Source organism: Symphalangus syndactylus, chromosome 15 (assembly GCF_028878055.3).
Source record: "Symphalangus syndactylus isolate Jambi chromosome 15, NHGRI_mSymSyn1-v2.1_pri, whole genome shotgun sequence".
NCBI classification, from domain to species: Eukaryota; Metazoa; Chordata; class Mammalia; order Primates; family Hylobatidae; genus Symphalangus; species Symphalangus syndactylus.
Window position 1 is genome coordinate 118,669,806 of NC_072437.2, and position 18,282 is coordinate 118,688,087.

Genomic DNA, 18,282 nt, shown 5'->3' on the forward strand with positions numbered 1-18,282 from the left:
TTCAAATATAAACTACACAGAAGCATTCTGTGAAACTTCTTTCTGATCTGAGCATTCAGCTAACAGAGTTAAACCATACTTTTGATTGAGCAGTTTTGAAACACTCTGTCTGTACAAAATGCAACTGGACATTCGTAGCGCTAAGTGGGTAATAGTGGAAAAAAGAATATGTTCAAATATAAACTACACAGAAGCATTGTATGAAACTACTTTCTGTTCTGTGCATTCAACTAACGGAGTTGAACCTTACTTTTGATTGAGCCGTTCTGAAACACTCTTTCTGTAGAAACTGCAATTGGACATTCTGAGCGCTAAGAGGCCTATATTGGGAAAAGGAATGTCTACAAATAAAAACTACACAGAAGAATTGTGTGAAACTTCTTTCTGTTCTGTTTGTTCAACTAAAAGAGTTGAACCTTAGTTTTGATTGAGCCGTTCTGAAACACTCTTTCTGTAGAAAATGCAAGTGGAGATTCGGAGCGCTAAGAGGGTAATAGTGGAAAAAGGAATGTCTCCAATTATAAACTACACAGAATCATTCTGTGAAACTTCTTTCTGATCTGTGCATTCAGCTAACAGAGTTAAACCATACTTTTGATTGAGCAGATCTGAACACTCTTTCTGTAGAAAATGCAACTGGACATTTGGAGCGCTAAGAGAGTAGAAGTGGAAAAAGGAATATATTCAAATATAAACTACACAGAAGCATTCTGTGAAACTTCTTTCTGATCTGAGCATTCAGCTAACAGAGTTAAACCATACTTTTGACTGAGCAGTTTTGAAACACTCTGTCTGTAGAAAATGCAACTGGACATTCGTAGCGCTTAGTGGGTAATAGTGGAAAAAAGAATATGTTCAAATATAAACTACACAGAAGCATTGTATGAAACTTCTTTCTGTTCTGTGCATTCAACTAACAGAGTTGAACCTTACTTTTGATTGAGCCTTTCTGAAACACTCTTTCTGTAGAAACTGCAATTGGACATTCTGAGCGCTAAGAGGCCTCTATTGGGAAAAATAATATCTTCAAATAAAAACTACACAGAAGCATTGTGTGAAACTTATTTCTGATATGTTCATTAAGCTAACAGAGTTAAACCATACTTTTGATTGCGCAGTTCTGAACACTCTTTCTGTAGAAAATGCAAGTGGACATTCAGAGCGCTAAGAGGGTAATAGTGGAAAAAGGAATATATGCCAATATAAACTACACAGTAGCATTCTGTGAAAATTCTTTCTGTTCTGTGCATTCAACTAACAGAGTTGAATCTTACTTTTGATTGAGCCCTTCTGAAACACTCTTTCTGTAGAAACTGCAATTGGACATGCTAAGCGCTAAGAGGCCTACATTGGGAAAAAGAATATCTTCAAATAAAAACTACACAGATGCATTCTGTGAAACTTATTTCTGATCTGTAAATTCAGTTAACAGAGATAAAACATATTTTTGATTGAGCAGTTATGAAACACTCTATTTGTAGAAATTGCAAGTGGAGATTCGGAGCGCTAAGAGGGTAATAGTGGAAAAAGGAATGTCTTCAAATATAAACTACACAGAATCATTCGGTGAAACTTCGTTCTGATCTGTGCATTCAGCTAACAGAGTTAAACCATACTTTTGATTGAGCAGATCTGAACACTCTTTCTGTAGAAAATGCAACTGGACATTTTGAGTGCTAAGAGAGTAGTAGTGGAAAAAGGAATATATTCAAATATAAACTACACAGAAGCATTCTGTGAAACTTCTTTCTGATCTGAGCATTCAGCTAACAGAGTTAAACCATACTTTTGATTGAGCAGTTTTGAAACACTCTGTCTGTAGAAAATGCAACTGGACATTCGTAGCGCTAAGTGGGTAATAGTGGAAAAAAGTATATTTTCAAATATAAACTACACAGAAGCATTGTATGAAACTTCTTTCTGTTCTGTGCATTCAACTAACAGAGTTGAACCTTACTTTTGATTGAGCCTTTCTGAAACACTCTTTCTGTAGAAACTGCAATTGGACATTCTGAGCGCTAAGAGGCCTCTATTGGGAAAAATAATATCTTCAAATAAAAACTACACAGAAGCATTGTGTGAAACTTATTTCTGATATGTTCATTAAGCTAACAGAGTTAAACCATACTTTTGATTGCGCAGTTCTGAACACTCTTTCTGTAGAAAATGCAAGTGGACATTCGGAGCGCTAAGAGGGTAATAGTGGAAAAAGGAATATATGCAAATATAAACTACACAGTAGCATTCTGTGAAAATTCTTTCTGTTCTGTGCATTCAACTAACAGAGTTGAACCTTACTTTTGATTGAGCCGTTCTGAAACACTCTTTCTGTAGAAACTGCAATTGGACATGCTAAGCGCTAAGAGGCCTACATTGGGAAAAAGAATATCTTCAAATAAAAACTACACAGATGCATTCTGTGAAACTTATTTCTGATCTGTAAATTCAGTTAACAGAGATAAAACATATTTTTGATTGAGCAGTTATGAAACACTCTTTTTGTAGAAATTGCAAGTGGAGATTCGGAGCGCTAAGAGGGTAATAGTGGAAAAAGGAATGTCTTCAAATATAAACTACACAGAATCATTCGGTGAAACTTCGTTCTGATCTGTGCATTCAGCTAACAGGGTTAAACCATACTTCTGATTGAGCAGATCTGAACACACTTTCTGTAGAAAATGCAACTGGACATTTGGAGCGCTAAGAGCGTAGTAGTGGAAAAAGGAATATATTCAAATATAAACTACACAGAAGCATTCTGTGAAACTTCTTTCTGATCTGAGCATTCAGCTAACAGAGTTAAACCATACTTTTGATTGAGCAGTTTTGAAACACTCTGTCTGTAGAAAATGCAACTGGACATTCGTAGCGCTAAGTGGGTAATAGTGGAAAAAAGAATATGTTCAAATATAAACTACACAGAAGCATTGTATGAAACTACTTTCTGTTCTGTGCATTCAACTAACGGAGTTGAACCTTACTTTTGATTGAGCCGTTCTGAAACACTCTTTCTGTAGAAACTGCAATTGGACATTCTGAGCGCTAAGAGGCCTATATTGGGAAAAGGAATGTCTACAAATAAAAACTACACAGAAGAATTGTGTGAAACTTCTTTCTGTTCTGTTTGTTCAACTAAAAGAGTTGAACCTTAGTTTTGATTGAGCCGTTCTGAAACACTCTTTCTGTAGAAAATGCAAGTGGAGATTCGGAGCGCTAAGAGGGTAATAGTGGAAAAAGGAATGTCTCCAAATATAAACTACACAGAATCATTCTGTGAAACTTCTTTCTGATCTGTGCATTCAGCTAACAGAGTTAAACCATATTTTTGATTGAGCAGATCTGAACACTCTTTCTGTAGAAAATGCAACTGGACATTTGCAGCGCTAAGAGAGTAGTAGTTAAAAAAGGAATATATTCAATTATAAACTACACAGAAGCATTCTGTGAAACTTCTTTCTGATCTGAGCATTCAGCTAAGAGAGTTAAACCATACTTTTGATTGAGCAGTTTTGAAACACTCTGTCTGTAGAAAAGGCAACTGGACATTCGTAGCGCTAAGTGGCTAATAGTGGAAAAAAGAATATATTCAAATATAAACTACACAGAAGCATTGTATGAAACTTCTTTCTGTTCTGTGCATTCAAATAACAGAGTTGAACCTTACTTTTGATTGAGCCTTTCTGAAACACTCTTTCTGTAGAAACTGCAATTGGACATTCTGAGCGCTAAGAGGCCTATATTGGGAAAAATAATATCTTCAAATAAAAACTGCACAGAAGCATTGTGTGAAACTTATTTCTGATATGTTCATTAAGCTAACAGAGTTAAACCATACTTTTGATTGCGCAGTTCTGAACACTCTTTCTGTAGAGAATGCAAGTGGACATTCGGAGCGCTAAGAGGGTAATAGTGGAAAAAGGAATATATGCAAATATAAACTACACAGTAGCATTCTGTGAAAATTCTTTCTGTTCTGTGCATTCAACTAACAGAGTTGAACCTTACTTTTGATTGAGCCGTTCTGAAACACTCTTTCTGTAGAAACTGCAATTGGACATGCTAAGCGCTAAGATGCCTACATTGGGAAAAAGAATATCTTCAAATAAAAACTACACAGATGCATTCTGTGAAACTTATTTCTGATCTGTAAATTCAGTTAACAGAGATAAAACATATTTTTGATTGAGCAGATATGAAACACTCTTTTTGTAGAAAATGCAAGTGGAGATTCGGAGCGCTAAGTGGGTAATAGTGGAAAAAGGAATGTCTTCAAATATAAACTACACAGAATCATTCGGTGAAACTTCTTTCTGATCTGTGCATTCAGCTAACAGAGTTAAACCATACTTTTGATTGAGCAGATCTGAACACTCTTTCTGTAGGAAATGCAACTGGACATTTGGAGCGCTAAGAGAGTAGTAGTGGAAAAAGGAATATATTCAAATATAAACTACACAGAAGCATTCTGTGAAACTTCTTTCTGATCTGAGCATTCAGCTAACAGAGTTAAACCATACTTTTGATTGAGCAGTTTTGAAACACTCTGTCTGTAGAAAATGCAACTGGACATTCGTAGCGCTAAGTGGGTAATAGTGGAAAAAAGAATATGTTCAAATATAAACTACACAGAAGCATTGTATGAAACTTCTTTCTGTTCTGTGCATTCAACTAACAGAGTTGAACCTTACTTTTGATTGAGCCGTTCTGATACACTCTTTCTGTAGAAACTGCAATTGGCCATTCTGAGCGCTAAGAGGCCTATATTGGGAAAAGGAATGTCTACAAATAAAAACTACACAGAAGAATTGTGTGAAACTTCTTTCTGTTCTGTTTGTTCAACTAAAAGAGTTGAACCTTAGTTTTGATTGAGCCGTTCTGAAACTCTCTTTCTGTAGAAAATGCAATTGGAGATTCGGAGAGCTAAGAGGGTAATAGTGGAAAAAGGAATGTCTCCAAATATAAACTACACAGAATCATTCTGTGAAACTTTTTGTGATCTGTGCATTCAGCTAACAGAGTTAAACCATACTTTTGATTGAGCTGATCTGAACACTCTTTCTGTAGAAAATGCAACTGGACATTTGGAGCGCTAAGAGAGTAGTAGTGGAAAAAGGAATATATTCAAATATAAACTACACAGAAGCATTCTGTGAAACTTCTTTCTGATCTGAGCATTCAGCTAACAGAGTTAAACCATACTTTTGATTGAGCAGTTTTGAAACACTCTGTCTCTAGAAAATGCAACTGGACATTCGTAGCGCTAAGTGGCTAATATTGGAAAAAAGAATATGTTCAAATATAAACTACACAGAAGCATTGTATGAAACTTCTTTCTGTTCTGTGCATTCAACTAACAGAGTTGAACCTTACTTTTGATTGAGCCTTTCTGAAACACTCTTTCTGTAGAAACTGCAATTGGACATTCTGAGCGCTAAGAGGCCTATATTGGGAAAAATAATAACTTCAAATAAAAACTACACAGAAGCATTGTGTGAAACTTATTTCTGATATGTTCATTAAGCTAACAGAGTTAAACCATACTTTTGATTGCGCAGTTCTAAACACTCTTTCTGTAGAAAATGCAAGTGGACATTCGGAGCGCTAAGAGGGTAATAGTGGAAAAAGGAATATATGCAAATATAAACTACACAGTAGCATTCTGTGAAACTTCTTTCTTTTCTGTGCATTCAACTAACAGAGTTGAACCTTACATTTGATTGAGCCGTTCTGAAACACTCTTTCTGTAGAAACTGCAATTGGACATGCTAAGCGCTAAGAGGCCTACATTGGGAAAAAGAATATCTTCAAATAAAAACTACACAGATGCATTCTGTGAAACTTATTTCTGATCTGTAAATTCAGTTAACAGAGATAAAACATATTTTTGATTGAGCAGTTATGAAACACTCTTTTTGTAGAAATTGCAAGTGGAGATTCGGAGCGCTAAGAAGGTAATAGTGGAAAAAGGAATGTCTTCAAATATAAACTACACAGAATCATTCGGTGAAACTTCGTTCTGATCTGTGCATTCAGCTAACAGAGTTAAACCATACTTTTGATTGAGCAGATCTGAAAACTCTTTCTGTAGAAAATGCAACTGGACATTTGGAGCGCTAAGAGAGTAGTAGTGGAAAAAGGAATATATTCAAATATAAACTACACAGAAGCATTCTGTGAAACTTCTTTCTGATCTGAGCATTCAGCTAACAGAGTTAAACCATACTTTTGATTGAGCAGTTTTGAAACACTCTGTCTGTAGAAAATGCAACTGGACATTCGTAGCGCTAAGTGGGTAATAGGGGAAAAAAGAATATGTTCAAATATAAACTACACAGAAGCATTGTATGAAACTTCTTTCTGTTCTGTGCATTCAACTAACAGAGTTGAACCTTACTTTTGATTGAGCCTTTCTGAAACACTCTTTCTGTAGAAACTGCAATTGGACATTCTGAGCGCTAAGAGGCCTCTATTGGGAAAAATAATACCTTCAAACAAAAACTACACAGAAGCATTGTGTGAAACTTATTTCTGATATGTTCATTAAGCTAACAGAGTTAAACCATACTTTTGATTGCGGAGTTCTGAACACTCTTTCTGTAGAAAATGCAAGTGGACATTCGGAGCGCTAAGAGGGTAATAGTGGAAAAAGGAATATATGCAAATATAAACTACACAGTACCATTCTGTGAAAATTCTTTCTGTTCTGTGCATTCAACTAACAGAGTTGAACCTTACTTTTGATTGAGCCGTTCTGAAACACTCTTTCTGTAGAAACTGCAATTGGACATGCTAAGCGCTAAGAGGCCTACATTGGGAAAAAGAATATCTTCAAATAAAAACTACACAGATGCATTCTGTGAAACCTATTTCTGATCCGTAAATTCAGTTAACAGAGATAAAACATATTTTTGATAGAGCAGTTATGAAACACTCTTTTTGTAGAAATTGCAAGTGGAGATTCGGAGCGCTAAGAGGGTAATAGTGGAAAAAGGAATGTCTTCAAATATAAACTACACAGAATCATTCGGTGAAACTTCGTTCTGATCTGTGCATTCAGCTAACAGAGTTAAACCATACTTTTGATTGAGCAGATCTGAACACTCTTTCTGTAGAAAATGCAACAGGACATTTGGAGCGCTAAGAGAGTAGTAGTGGAAAAAGGAATATATTCAAATATAAACTACACAGAAGCATTCTGTGAAACTTCTTTCTGATCTGAGCATTCAGCTAACAGAGTTAAACCATACTTTTGATTGAGCAGTTTTGAAACACTCTGTCTGTACAAAATGCAACTGGACATTCGTAGCGCTAAGTGGGTAATAGTGGAAAAAAGAATATGTTCAAATATAAACTACACAGAAGCATTGTATGAAACTACTTTCTGTTCTGTGCATTCAACTAACGGAGTTGAACCTTACTTTTGATTGAGCCGTTCTGAAACACTCTTTCTGTAGAAACTGCAATTGGACATTCTGAGCGCTAAGAGGCCTATATTGGGAAAAGGAATGTCTACAAATAAAAACTACACAGAAGAATTGTGTGAAACTTCTTTCTGTTCTGTTTGTTCAACTAAAAGAGTTGAACCTTAGTTTTGATTGAGCCGTTCTGAAACACTCTTTCTGTAGAAAATGCAAGTGGAGATTCGGAGCGCTAAGAGGGTAATAGTGGAAAAAGGAATGTCTCCAAATATAAACTACACAGAATCATTCTGTGAAACTTCTTTCTGATCTGTGCATTCAGCTAACAGAGTTAAACCATACTTTTGATTGAGCAGATCTGAACACTCTTTCTGTAGAAAATGCAACTGGACATTTGGAGCGCTAAGAGAGTAGAAGTGGAAAAAGGAATATATTCAAATATAAAATACACAGAAGCATTCTGTGAAACTTCTTTCTGATCTGAGCATTCAGCTAACAGAGTTAAACCATACTTTTGACTGAGCAGTTTTGAAACACTCTGTCTGTAGAAAATGCAACTGGACATTCGTAGCGCTTAGTGGGTAATAGTGGAAAAAAGAATATGTTCAAATATAAACTACACAGAAGCATTGTATGAAACTTCTTTCTGTTCTGTGCATTCAACTAACAGAGTTGAACCTTACTTTTGATTGAGCCTTTCTGAAACACTCTTTCTGTAGAAACTGCAATTGGACATTCTGAGCGCTAAGAGGCCTCTATTGGGAAAAATAATATCTTCAAATAAAAACTACACAGAAGCATTGTGTGAAACTTATTTCTGATATGTTCATTAAGCTAACAGAGTTAAACCATACTTTTGATTGCGCAGTTCTGAACACTCTTTCTGTAGAAAATGCAAGTGGACATTCGGAGCGCTAAGAGGGTAATAGTGGAAAAAGGAATATATGCAAATATAAACTACACAGTAGCATTCTGTGAAAATTCTTTCTGTTCTGTGCATTCAACTAACAGAGTTGAACCTTACTTTTGATTGAGCCGTTCTGAAACACTCTTTCTGTAGAAACTGCAATTGGACATGCTAAGCGCTAAGAGGCCTACATTGGGAAAAAGAATATCTTCAAATAAAAACTACACAGATGCATTCTGTGAAACTTATTTCTGATCTGTAAATTCAGTTAACAGAGATAAAACATATTTTTGATTGAGCAGTTATGAAACACCCTTTTTGTAGAAATTGCAAGTGGAGATTCGGAGCGCTAAGAGGGTAATAGTGGAAAAAGGAATGTCTTCAAATATAAACTACACAGAATCATTCGGTGAAACTTCGTTCTGATCTGTGCATTCAGCTAACAGGGTTAAACCATACTTCTGATTGAGCAGATCTGAACACACTTTCTGTAGAAAATGCAACTGGACATTTGGAGCGCTAAGAGCGTAGTAGTGGAAAAAGGAATATATTCAAATATAAACTACACAGAAGCATTCTGTGAAACTTCTTTCTGATCTGAGCATTCAGCTAACAGAGTTAAACCATACTTTTGATTGAGCAGTTTTGAAACACTCTGTCTGTAGAAAATGCAACTGGACATTCGTAGCGCTAAGTGGGTAATAGTGGAAAAAAGAATATGTTCAAATATAAACTACACAGAAGCATTGTATGAAACTACTTTCTGTTCTGTGCATTCAACTAACGGAGTTGAACCTTACTTTTGATTGAGCCGTTCTGAAACACTCTTTCTGTAGAAACTGCAATTGGACATTCTGAGCGCTAAGAGGCCTATATTGGGAAAAGGAATGTCTACAAATAAAAACTACACAGAAGAATTGTGTGAAACTTCTTTCTGTTCTGTTTGTTCAACTAAAAGAGTTGAACCTTAGTTTTGATTGAGCCGTTCTGAAACACTCTTTCTGTAGAAAATGCAAGTGGAGATTCGGAGCGCTAAGAGGGTAATAGTGGAAAAAGGAATGTCTCCAAATATAAACTACACAGAATCATTCTGTGAAACTTCTTTCTGATCTGTGCATTCAGCTAACAGATTTAAACCATATTTTTGATTGAGCAGATCTGAACACTCTTTCTGTAGAAAATGCAACTGGACATTTGGAGCGCTAAGAGAGTAGTAGTGGAAAAAGGAATATATTCAAATATAAACTACACAGAAGCATTCTGTGAAACTTCTTTCTGATCTGAGCATTCAGCTAAGAGAGTTAAACCATACTTTTGATTGAGCAGTTTTGAAACACTCTGTCTGTAGAAAAGGCAACTGGACATTCGTAGCGCTAAGTGGCTAATAGTGGAAAAAAGAATATATTCAAATATAAACTACACAGAAGCATTGTATGAAACTTCTTTCTGTTCTGTGCATTTAAATAACAGAGTTGAACCTTACTTTTGATTGAGACTTTCTGAAACACTCTTTCTGTAGAAACTGCAACTGGACATTCTGAGCGCTAAGAGGCCTATATTGGGAAAAATAATATCTTCAAATAAAAACTGCACAGAAGCATTGTGTGAAACTTATTTCTGATATGTTCATTAAGCTAACAGAGTTAAACCATACTTTTGATTGCGCAGTTCTGAACACTCTTTCTGTAGAAAATGCAAGTGGACATTCGGAGCGCTAAGAGGGTAATAGTGGAAAAAGGAATATATGCAAATATAAACTACACAGTAGCATTCTGTGAAAATTCTTTCTGTTCTGTGCATTCAACTAACAGAGTTGAACCTTACTTTTGATTGAGCCGTTCTGAAACACTCTATCTGTAGAAACTGCAATTGGACATGCTAAGCGCTAAGAGGCCTACATTGGGAAAAAGAATATCTTCAAATAAAAACTACACAGATGCATTCTGTGAAACTTATTTCTGATCTGTAAATTCAGTTAACAGAGATAAAACATATTTTTGATTGAGCAGTTATGAAACACTCTTTTTGTAGAAAATGCAAGTGGAGATTCGGAGCGCTAAGAGGGTAATAGTGGAAAAAGGAATGTCTTCAAATATAAACTACACAGAATCATTCGGTGAAACTTCTTTCTGATCTGTGCATTCAGCTAACAGAGTTAAACCATACTTTTGATTGAGCAGATCTGAACACTCTTTCTGTAGGAAATGCAACTGGACATTTGGAGCGCTAAGAGAGTAGTAGTGGAAAAAGGAATATATTCAAATATAAACTACACAGAAGCATTCTGTGAAACTTCTTTCTGATCTGAGCATTCAGCTAACAGAGTTAAACCATACTTTTGATTGAGCAGTTTTGAAACACTCTGTCTGTAGAAAATGCAACTGGACATTCGTAGCGCTAAGTGGGTAATAGTGGAAAAAAGAATATGTTCAAATATAAACTACACAGAAGCATTGTATGAAACTTCTTTCTGTTCTGTGTATTCAACTAACAGAGTTGAACCTTACTTTTGATTGAGCCGTTCTGATACACTCTTTCTGTAGAAACTGCAATTGGACATTCTGAGCGCTAAGAGGCCTATATTGGGAAAAGGAATGTCTACAAATAAAAACTACACAGAAGAATTGTGTGAAACTTCTTTCTGTTCTGTTTGTTCAACTAAAAGAGTTGAACCTTAGTTTTGATTGAGCCGTTCTGAAACACTCTTTCTGTAGAAAATGCAATTGGAGATTCGGAGAGCTAAGAGGGTAATAGTGGAAAAAGGAATGTCTCCAAATATAAACTACACAGAGTCATTCTGTGAAACTTTTTGTGATCTGTGCATTCAGCTAACAGAGTTAAACCATACTTTTGATTGAGCTGATCTGAACACTCTTTCTGTAGAAAATGCAACTGGACATTTGGAGCGCTAAGAGAGTAGTAGTGGAAAAAGGAATATATTCAAATATAAACTACACAGAAGCATTCTGTGAAACTTCTTTCTGATCTGAGCATTCAGCTAACAGAGTTAAACCATACTTTTGATTGAGCAGTTTTGAAACACTCTGTCTCTAGAAAATGCAACTGGACATTCGTAGCGCTAAGTGGCTAATAGTGGAAAAAAGAATATGTTCAAATATAAACTACACAGAAGCATTGTATGAAACTTCTTTCTGTTCTGTGCATTCAACTAACAGAGTTGAACCTTACTTTTGATTGAGCCTTTCTGAAACACTCTTTCTGTAGAAACTGCAATTGGACATTCTGAGCGCTAAGAGGCCTATATTGGGAAAAATAATATCTTCAAATAAAAACTACACAGAAGCATTGTGTGAAACTTATTTCTGATATGTTCATTAAGCTAACAGAGTTAAACCATACTTTTGATTGCGCAGTTCTGAACACTCTTTCTGTAGAAAATGCAAGTGGACATTCGGAGCGCTAAGAGGGTAATAGTGGAAAAAGGAATATATGCAAATATAAACTACACAGTAGCATTCTGTGAAACTTCTTTCTTTTCTGTGCATGCAACTAACAGAGTTGAACCTTACATTTGATTGAGCCGTTCTGAAACACTCTTTCTGTAGAAACTGCAATTGGACATGCTAAGCGCTAAGAGGCCTACATTGGGAAAAAGAATATCTTCAAATAAAAACTACACAGATGCATTCTGTGAAACTTATTTCTGATCTGTAAATTCAGTTAACAGAGATAAAACATATTTTTGATTGAGCGGTTATGAAACACTCTTTTTGTAGAAAATGCAAGTGGAGATTCGGAGCGCTAAGAGGGTAATAGTGGAAAAAGGAATGTCTCCAAATATAAACTACACAGAATAATTCTGTGAAACTTCTTTCTGATCTGTGCATTCAGCTAACAGAGATAAACCATACTTTTGATTGAGCAGATCTGAACACTCTTTCTGTAGAATATGCACCTGGACATTTGGAGCGCTAAGAGAGTAGTAGTGGAAAAAGGAATATATTCAAATATAAACTACACAGAAGCATTCTGTGAAACTTCTTTCTGATCTGAGCATTCAGCTAACAGAGTTAAACCATACTTTTGATTGAGCAGTTTTGAAACACTCTGTCTCTAGAAAATGCAACTGGACATTCGTAGCGCTAAGTGGCTAATAGTGGAAAAAAGAATATGTTCAAATATAAACTACACAGAAGCATTGTATGAAACTTCTTTCTGTTCTGTGCATTCAAATAATAGAGTTGAACCTTACTTTTGATTGAGCCTTTCTGAAACACTCTTTCTGTAGAAACTGCAATTGGACATTCTGAGCGCTAAGAGGCCTATATTGGGAAAAATAATATCTTCAAATAAAAACTACACAGAAGCATTGTGTGAAACTTATTTCTGATGTGTTCATTAAGCTAACAGAGTTAAACCATACTTTTGATTGCGCAGTTCTGAACACTCTTTCTGTAGAAAATGCAAGTGGACATTCGGAGCGCTAAGAGGGTAATAGTGGAAAAAGGAATATATGCAAATATAAACTACACAGTAGCATTCTGTGAAAATTCTTTCTGTTCTGTGCATTCAACTAACAGAGTTGAACCTTACTTTTGATTGAGCCGTTCTGAAACACTCTTTCTGTAGAAACTGCAATTGGACATGCTAAGCGCTAAGAGGCCTACATTGGGAAAAAGAATATCTTCAAATAAAAACTACACAGATGCATTCTGTGAAACTTATTTCTGATCTGTAAATTCAGTTAACAGAGATAAAACATATTTTTGATTGAGCAGTTATGAAACACTCTTTTTGTAGAAAATGCAAGTGGAGATTCGGAGCGCTAAGAGGGTAATAGTGGAAAAAGGAATGTCTTCAAATATAAACTACACAGAATCATTCGGTGAAACTTCTTTCTGATCTGTGCATTCAGCTAACAGATTTAAACCTTACTTTTGATTGAGCAGATCTGAACACTCTTTCTGTAGGAAATGCAACTGGACATTTGGAGCGCTAAGAGAGTAGTAGTGGAAAAAGGAATATATTCAAATATAAACTACACAGAAGCATTCTGTGAAACTTCTTTCTGATCTGAGCATTCAGCTAACAGAGTTAAACCATACTTTTGATTGAGCAGTTTTGAAACACTCTGTCTGTAGAAAATGCAACTGGACATTCGTAGCGCTAAGTGGGTAATAGTGGAAAAAAGAATATGTTCAAATATAAACTACACAGAAGCATTGTATGAAACTTCTTTCTGTTCTGTGCATTCAACTAACAGAGTTGAACCTTACTTTTGATTGAGCCGTTCTGATACACTCTTTCTGTAGAAACTGCAATTGGACATTCTGAGCGCTAAGAGGCCTATATTGGGAAAAGGAATGTCTACAAATAAAAACTACACAGAAGAATTGTGTGAAACTTCTTTCTGTTCTGTTTGTTCAACTAAAAGAGTTGAACCTTAGTTTTGATTGAGCCGTTCTGAAACACTCTTTCTGTAGAAAATGCAATTGGAGATTCGGAGAGCTAAGAGGGTAATAGTGGAAAAAGGAATGTCTCCAAATATAAACTACACAATATCATTCTGTGAAACTTTTTGTGATCTGTGCATTCAGCTAACAGAGTTATACCATACTTATGATTGAGCAGATCTGAACACTCTTTCTGTAGAAAATGCAACTGGACATTTGGAGCGCTAAGAGAGTAGTAGTGGAAAAAGGAATATATTCAAATATAAACTACACAGAAGCATTCTGTGAAACTTCTTTCTGATCTGAGCATTCAGCTAACAGAGTTAAACCATACTTTTGATTGAGCAGTTTTGAAACACTCTGTCTCTAGAAAATGCAACTGGACATTCGTAGCGCCAAGTGGCTAATAGTGGAAAAAAGAATATGTTCAAATATAAACTACACAGAAGCATTGTATGAAACTTCTTTCTGTTCTGTGCATTCATCTAACAGAGTTGAACCTTACTTTTGATTGAGCCTTTCTGAAACACTCTTTCTGTAGAAACTGCAATTGGACATTCTGAGCGCTAAGAGGCATCTATTGGGAAAAATAATATCTTCAAATAAAAACTACACAGAAGCATTGTGTGAAACTTATTTCTGATATGTTCATTAAGCTAACAGAGTTAAACCATACTTTTGATTGCGCAGTTCTGAACACTCTTTCTGTAGAAAATGCAAGTGGACATTCGGAGCGCTAAGAGGGTAATAGTGGAAAAAGGAATATATGCAAATATAAACTACACAGTAGCATTCTGTGAAACTTCTTTCTTTTCTGTGCATTCAACTAACAGTGTTGAACCTTACATTTGATTGAGCCGTTCTGAAACACTCTTTCTGTAGAAACTGCAATTGGACATGCTAAGCGCTAAGAGGCCTACATTGGGAAAAAGAACATCTTCAAATAAAAACTACACAGATGCATTCTGTGAAACTTATTTCTGATCTGTAAATTCAGTTAACAGAGATAAAACATATTTTTGATTGAGCGGTTATGAAACACTCTTTTTGTAGAAAATGCAAGTGGAGATTCGGAGCGCTAAGAGGGTAATAGTGGAAAAAGGAATGTCTTCAAATACAAACTACACAGAATCATTCGGTGAAACTTCTTTCTGATCTGCGCATTCAGCTAACAGAGTTAAACCATACTTTTGATTGAGCAGATCTGAACACTCTTTCTGTAGAAAATGCAACTGGACATTTGGAGCGCTAAGAGCGTAGTAGTGGAAAAAGGAATATATTCAAATATAAACTACACAGAAGCATTCTGTGAAACTTCTTTCTGATCTGAGCATTCAGCTAACAGAGTTAAACCATACTTTTGATTGAGCAGTTTTGAAACACTCTGTCTGTAGAAAATGCAACTGGACATTCGTAGCGCTAAGTGGGTAATAGTGGAAATAAGAATATGTTCAAATATAAACTACACAGAAGCATTGTATGAAACTTCTTTCTGTTCTGTGCATTCAACTAACAGAGTTGAACCTTACTTTTGATTGAGCCGTTCTGAAACACTCTTTCTGTAGAAACTGCAATTGGACATTCTGAGCGCTAAGAGGCCTATATTGGGAAAAGGAATGTCTACAAATAAAAACTACACAGAAGAATTGTGTGAAACTTCTTTCTGTTCTGTTTGTTCAACTAAAAGAGTTGAACCTTAGTTTTGATTGACCCGTTCTGAAACACTCTTTCTGTAGAAAATGCAAGTGGAGATTCGGAGCGCTAAGAGGGTAATAGTGGAAAAAGGAATGTCTCCAAATATAAACTACACAGAATCATTCTGTGAAACTTCTTTCTGATCTGTGCATTCAGCTAACAGAGTTAAACCATACTTTTGATTGAGCAGATCTGAACACTCTTTCTGTAGAAAATGCAACTGGACATTTGGAGCGCTAAGAGAGTAGTAGTGGAAAAAGGAATATATTCAAATATAACCTACACAGAAGCATTCTGTGAAACTTCTTTCTGATCTGAGCATTCAGCTAACAGAGTTAAACCATACTTTTGATTGAGCAGTTTTGAAACACTCTGTCTCTAGAAAATGCAACTGGAAATTCGTAGCGCTAAGTGGCTAATAGTGGAAAAAAGAATATGTTCAAATATAAACTACACAGAAGCATTGTATGAAACTTCTTTCTGTTCTGTGCATTGAAATAACAGAGTTGAACCTTACTTTTGATTGAGCCTTTCTGAAATACTCTTTCTGTAGAAACTGCAATTGGACATTCTGAGCGCTAAGAGGCCTATATTGGGAAAAATAATATCTTCAAATAAAAACTACACAGAAGCATTGTGTGAAACTTATTTCTGATATGTTCATTAAGCTAACAGAGTTAAACCATACTTTTGATTGCGCAGTTCTGAACACTCTTTCTGTAGAAAATGCAAGTGGACATTCGGAGCGCTAAGAGGGTAATAGTGGAAAAAGGAATATATGCAAATATAAACTACACAGTAGCATTCTGTGAAAATTCTTTCTGTTCTGTGCATTCAACTAACAGAGTTGAACCTTACTTTTTATTGAGCCGTTCTGAAACACTCTCTCTGTAGAAACTGCAATTGGACATGCTAAGCGCTAAGAGGCCTACATTGGGAAAAAGAATATCTTCAAATAAAAACTACACAGATGCATTCTGTGAAACTTATTTCTGATCTGTAAATTCAGTTAACAGAGATAAAACATATTTTTGATTGAGCAGTTATGAAACCCTCTTTTTGTAGAAAATGCAAGTGGAGATTCGGAGCGCTAAGAGGGTAATAGTGGAAAAAGGAATGTCTTCAAATATAAACTACACAGAATCATTCGGTGAAACTTCTTTCTGATCTGTGCATTCAGCTAACAGAGTTAAACCATACTTTTGATTGAGCAGATCTGAACACTCTTTCTGTAGAAAATGCAACTGGACATTTGGAGCGCTAAGAGCGTAGTAGTGGAAAAAGGAATATATTCAAATATAAACTACACAGAAGCATTCTGTGAAACTTCTTTCTGATCTGAGCATTCAGCTAACAGAGTTAAACCATACTTTTGATTGAGCAGTTTTGAAACACTCTGTCTGCAGAAAATGCAACTGGACATTCGTAGCGCTAAGTGGGTAATAGTGGAAAAAAGAATATGTTCAAATATAAACTACACAGAAGCATTCTATGAAACTTCTTTCTGTTCTGTGCATTCAACTAACAGAGTTGAACCTTACTTTTGATTGAGCCGTTCTGATACACTCTTTCTGTAGAAACTGCAATTGGACATTCTGAGCGCTAAGAGGCCTATATTGGGAAAAGGAATGTCTACAAATAAAAACTACACAGAAGAATTGTGTGAAACTTCTTTCTGTTCTGTTTGTTCAACTAAAAGAGTTGAACCTTAGTTTTGATTGAGCCGTTCTGAAACACTCTTTCTGTAGAAAATGCAAGTGGAGATTCGGAGCGCTAAGAGGGTAATAGTGGAAAAAGTAATGTCTTCAAATATAAACTACACAGAATCATTCTGTGAAACTTCTTTCTAATCTGTGCATTCAGCTAACAGAGTTAAACCATACTTTTGATTGAGCAGATCTGAACACTCTTTCTGTAGAAAATGCAACTGGACATTTGGAGCGCTAAGAGCGTAGTAGTGGAAAAAGGAATATATTCAAATATAAACTACACAGAAGCATTCTGTGAAACTTCTTTCTGATCTGAGCATTCAGCTAACAGAGTTAAACCATACTTTTGATTGAGCAGTTTTGAAACACTCTGTCTCTAGAAAATGCAACTGGACATTCGTAGCGCTAAGTGGCTAATAGTGGAAAAAAGAATATGTTCAAATATAAACTACACAGAAGAATTGTATGAAATTTCTTTCTGTTCTGTGCATTCAACTAACAGAGTTGAACCTTACTTTTGACTGAGCCTTTCTGAAACACTTTTTCTGTAGAAACTGCAATTGGACATTCTGAGCGCTAAGAGGCCTCTGTTGGGAAAAATAATATCTTCAAATAAAAACTACACAGAAGCATTGTGTGAAACTTATTTCTGATATGTTCATTAAGCTAACAGAGTTAAACCATACTTTTGATTGCGCAGTTCTGAACACTCTTTCTGTAGAAAATGCAAGTGGACATTCGGAGCGCTAAGAGGGTAATAGTGGAAAAAGGAATGTCTCCAAATATAAACTACACAGAATCATTCTGTGAAACTTCTTTCTGATCTGTGCATTCAGCTAACAGAGTTAAACCATACTTTTGATTGAGCAGATCTGAACACTCTTTCTGTAGAAAATGCAACTGGACATTTGGAGCGCTAAGAGTGTAGTAGTGGAAAAAGGAATATATTCAAATATAAACTACACAGAAGCATTCTGTGAAACTTATTTCTGATCTGAGCATTCAGCTAACAGAGTTAAACCATACTTTTGATTGAGCAGTTTTGAAACACTCTGTCTGTAGAAAATGCAACTGGAAATTCGTAGCGCTAAGTGGGTAATAGTGGAAAAAAGAATATGTTCAAATATAAACTACACAGA